At 30.1% G+C, this 5,298-nt stretch overlaps 1 long non-coding RNA gene across 1 annotated transcript; it reads right to left on the bottom strand.

Annotated features, from left to right (window-relative positions):
- Positions 1-3,416: 3,416 nt before the first annotated feature.
- Positions 3,417-5,189, bottom strand: LOC110457402. Its single transcript, XR_002463690.1, has 3 exons — positions 5,011-5,189; positions 4,214-4,267; positions 3,417-3,785 (listed from the first exon to the last, which is right to left on the bottom strand). It is a non-coding gene; the product is annotated as an uncharacterized LOC110457402 (long non-coding RNA).
- Between the last annotated feature and the right edge of the window lie 109 nt (positions 5,190-5,298).

Here is a 5,298-nt window from a genome sequence, read left to right as displayed (position 1 = left end):
CAGTTTTAGAACCATATGGTTCCTATTCAGTAGTACAGTTTTAGAACCATATGGTTCCTATTCAGTAGTACAGTTTTAGAACCAATCATATTATTTCATTGAACCAAACAACAATCACTGTACATCATTTTTAAATTTTCTCCTATATCTGCTATAAAGTATTTTACATTTGATCTTGATTGTCATAGAACACATTAAAGTAAATTTATTTATGTGTGCTTTGCTCAATATAAATCCCTGTATTCAGCATTCAATTCTTACAAAACCCCCACCCCATAGTCCAACCCATTCACTGTAATTAATTGACTCACTGGAAAAATCGTCTATTAAGGCTTGTTTAAAAGACTTAATTCTGTTGGGTTCTGCCGTCGGTGTAATTTTTGACAATGTTCAGCGTCCAGGTTTTATTGTGTCACTAACAGTATCTTTAGGCTAGAATTATTAATATGATATTACTGTTTGCATTCCTACTTCAACATTCAAATGGAAATGTGCAATTTTTTCTCAATAATGAAAAATTATATTTCACTGCTGGAGAAATCTTATACAACACTTTTGTAAAACATCCAATTCTTATATTTGAAAGCAAACTGAACTTCAAATTTCAGGTCTAATACCAGAAATTAAATAACATAGCAATTTTCAGAGTTTGTAAACTACAAATTTCCACTGAACCAATTGATTATAACTGTTAAATACTTTAATAAACAAACAAACATACCCGGTAGGTCAGGTAAAATATTGAGTTTTTTATGATATGGAAAAAAAAATAGAAATGTGTTTCTGGTTAAGTTGTCATTAAGTATCATGGAAAAAAGATATGAAATTTGAAGAAATAAACAAAACATTTTTGCGCGACATTTTCTTCACACTTGTATTACAAATACAAATAAACTATAATATTTTAAGTGAGCTTTGATTTGTTTTGACTCCTTGTGAAAGCCAAGATGTGACTAATTACATTTGTCACCCTAGATATTTATCATCACAATTAAGACTCCAACCGGTGATCAAAACGTCACAAAGAAATGATTGTTTTTCTATAATATATTTGTGATTAAATCCTTTTTTCACTACACGTGTATTTTACTTTTTCAACATTAAAGTTCAATATTTTTCAAACATTATTTTGTATAAACTTTTAAAATAAACTAAAGTACCAAAATGAAATGTTTTCTAAATTATTTTTTTTCAGACAAAAGTGAAGCATTGAAAATACACATCACAGTGAAAAATTCAAAATAAGTCAGTTATGAACTCTGTTTGCATGTTTGTTGTGAGTCTGAACCAGGGAGTTAAAATCAATATTTCATATTTTATCTAGGTCAAGAATGTACAAGTTCCTGTTACATAAGATTTCAGTCACAACACTAACACATTCCTATACAAATAAACATTATGCTTCATATACATCAACATAGCTGAGGAAAATTAACAAATATTGACGAAAAATTCAGTCTCTCTACCTTTTCAGAATTATCAAAACATGCACATAATTACAAGTACCCTAAATCTGAATTAACATAGAATGGGAAAAAATAAAGTATACACAATCACTAAAATTTAGCAATGTTATACAAAAAATACGAAATATTTTCCTGGCATCATTTTAGGGGTTACAATTTTTGTTTATCTTATTCTTCAGAACCAATATGACTTCATTTTATGAATATTCCCCAAATGTCAAACTTTCAAGAAAACACCAGCTTCATCAGCTTGAATATTCATCATGAATTAACAAATTCATCACATTGCATATTCTATTCTTCATTAACCCAATCATATGAAAATGTATGACCTTTTTCGGTAATCTTCCTCTATGAATATGCATGATTTGATGATAGATTTACATACCGGTACATAATAACATGCAACTGGAATAATCATTTCAAAGGTTATATACACATATATATGTGTCCAATATGATGTAAGGGAGATAATCAAACACGATTTTAAATCTGATGGTAAAATCCAAATGATTTCTGCCTTTACAATATCGTACATTATAAAATATGTTTATATCTTATCATAAAATGCTTGATTTAACTTTCCAAGTCACAAATATGAAGAAGACAACTAACTACATGTTATATGTACAAAGTGTGTACAGGAAGTGTTCCCCGATATTTTACAGGTATATGACAAATGTTCAATGTAATAAGAACATATGGTATCATTGGATACTTTTGTTTGTGTAACTTTTCTACTTTTGGACTCTTTCAAACTTTTTCAACAATACTTCAGTTTTAACTTTCTGAAAAACCGGCTTTTCCTTGAAAGGAAATGTCATAAGAATATTAGTGGTACTCCAATGTCCATAGAAATAGCACAACTCTAAATTATAATAAACAATTATCTGATAATTTCATTATTTAAACTTAAACTCAAGTTTCTGATATATACATTGTACATGATAATTCACATATTAGAAAAACAAGGTGGGATTGTATCAGAGAAAGTTAGTTATAAAAACTAAATTTTAAATCAGAGTTAAAATATCTATCCAACAGCAAAATTATCATCCAGGCACAATATCAAAAACAAATATGTAATTGAATAAAAATTATCTTGATTATTTTAGCAAAATATGTTGAAGTTAGGCAAAGTATAAGACACTAACATCGAGTGGAAAACAATGTAATATGATAATGATCAGGTGTTACATTCCACAATTAAAACTGCTATGAAGTTTCAATAACCATAAAATGATTTGTTATCAGCAGCTCGTTTCAAAAACTATAAAAAATATTTTCAGAGCACACACATAAAGTCATGTAAATGGACCAAATGGACCAAAATGGTATATAAAATGAACATTTGACATTTGACCCTTTCTCATGACAAGGTCAAATATGAAATCATAAAATTGATTTCGTTAGCATCTTACTTGTTGGACTTTATTTTTAAATTGAAAATAAACCTCTTTCATAGCACTATTTGAAAGTTTCTTTCATAAAGAATATTTTTGGTACACATGATATTTTTAATAATTTACAATAAAAGATTATTTAATAAAATACATGATTTGGTATAATATTTATAAGGCTATAAGTGAATATAATATTTCCTATACAAACTCTTAAAGAAATAAATTATATATATAACTGAATAAAACTACAATTTATACTGTAGTTTGAGAAAATACATGTATCTAGATTTTAAGGAACAAACAATTTCTTCCAGTCTTCAATAATAATGAGTATGCATGTCTATAAATTGCGCAACAATAGATTCAATGTTTGTTTTAAATCAAATGTTTAACAACAAGATTTTGGTTTTAATACTTAATACTATATCTACAACCTGAAAGTACTGGGTTATAATGGATTACAGCTACACTGAAGTTAAAAAGAAAGCTACTTGGTATGTCGTAAACGTGATTCAAGAAGAAGAATATCCCTTCAAAGCTGTGTAGAAAAACACACTTAAATGTGTAATTTGCTGTAAGGTTGAAATTAGGCCAAAAAAAAAAAAAGGGTATTTATGATAATCACAGATTATTCTAAAAATCACAAGTTAACAGTTGCCTTTGATGTTAGTAATCAGGGACAAACACCTCTCTTTTTGTATCTATTTTTTTCCAGTTATCATTTGTCTCGGAGATAAACCTCGTAGTTGTCATCAGAATTGCATCCTGGTGGCGTCAGTGGCATTATCATCGCCATGTCTGGCCTTCGATACTGTCTCCATTGTATAAAGTGCTTCCTTGGCTTAGAAATTTTCCCTCAGCATCTGAAGCTTCACTGATCCTGGCATGTCTCGGACGAGGTACATCACCAACCAGGCTGCAAATACAATCAAGTTCTGTAAATATGAAACAAATATTAAGGGGTAAATATCTAGAGTGTCAGTATAGGTTTCGGGAATGGAGGCATACATATACAGCCCATTTTTCTTATCTGCAGTATGTCACGTTACCAACGATATCAAACTTGGTATCATCTGGTACACTCTTGTTTCTGTTCATGCAGAACAATCTTTATTATAATGTATCAGAACAAGTTCGCTAGAATTAAAATTCGAGCAACATTGACAGATAAAAACATTGTACTCAAGAGGGTACTTCCGTATTTGTACTTACGTTAGATATTGTACTCAAGAGGGTACTTATGTATTTGTACTTACGTTAGATATTGTACTCAAGAGGGTACTTCTGTATTTGTACTTACGTTAGATATTGTACTCAAGAGGGTACTTCTGTATTTGTACTTACGTTAGGACATTACTGCTATGGCTGATATGCCTCTCAGAATCCCGAACCATATGCCTTGAAAAAGAAAACGTGAAGTTTTAAGACAAAACTGTAGACTTGTGGAATCGTGTGAAAATAATTGTTGTACTGTATATTTAAAAAGGCTCTTTAAAAAAACATACAAAAATATTAAATAATTGTATATTACATTCATGAGTTTGAAAATTATTATCAACAAATTTTGGCCAAAAATATATTAAAGGAATTCCTACTCTGAATGTTTTCTGAATTTGTTCAGTGCTCAGTGCAGTTTTCCCCTTTTGTCTTCAAGCTTGAAGATGTAACTTAAAAGTCTACAAGAAACTGAAAACAAAAGTTTGTGAGGAATCCATAATCCCCAAATGTTTAGACAATCATTGGCATGAAAAGTAAACCAAGGGAGATAACTATATATAGAGGAGCACAAACGCAATTTTATCAAGTAAAACTCTGACATCCTAAGATATACAGTGTACTCACATATAAAACTTTGCAATTGTAGGTGAAAGACTGTATGTTAAATATCCCTCTGACAAATGGACAGACAGACTGACAGACAGATAGACAGACAGGTTTAAACCAGATATCCCATCTGGTAGTATCAATGAAAGACTAAAATTGATATACATGGTCATTCAATAACAGAAAATTAAAAAAAATATCATAATTATTATTTACAAGAAGCAAAATGTCCAGACCAGAATGTGATTATGTTTGATTTATCCTTTATTTACTTTTTTTATCAACTGAACTTATAAAAGGCATAAAACTATGTTTACCCATTTCAAGATCCTCATCATATAGTCCAAGGTTGGGTATGTTGGCCAGATGAAAGTCCTGTTCCCTCCTAGAGTACACTTTCTCCTCGTTGGGATCCTTCATTACCGACCGAGACTAAACCACACCATCAGTTTTCTGTGAAGGATATGAAAGCTTGAGTGTGACAGATATTGGACATTTATAGATTATCACACTGTATTATCAGGGTTTGTCGTTTGAACTCTTTTTAAATTGCATTTTGAAATACAATCATGGCTATCCCTGGAGTCAAAATTTTATCTACATAA

The sequence above is a fragment of the Mizuhopecten yessoensis genome, unplaced genomic scaffold (genome assembly GCF_002113885.1).
Source record: "Mizuhopecten yessoensis strain PY_sf001 unplaced genomic scaffold, ASM211388v2 scaffold9123, whole genome shotgun sequence".
Taxonomy (NCBI): Eukaryota; Metazoa; Mollusca; class Bivalvia; order Pectinida; family Pectinidae; genus Mizuhopecten; species Mizuhopecten yessoensis.
This window is presented reverse-complemented; position numbering and strand designations above follow the sequence as displayed.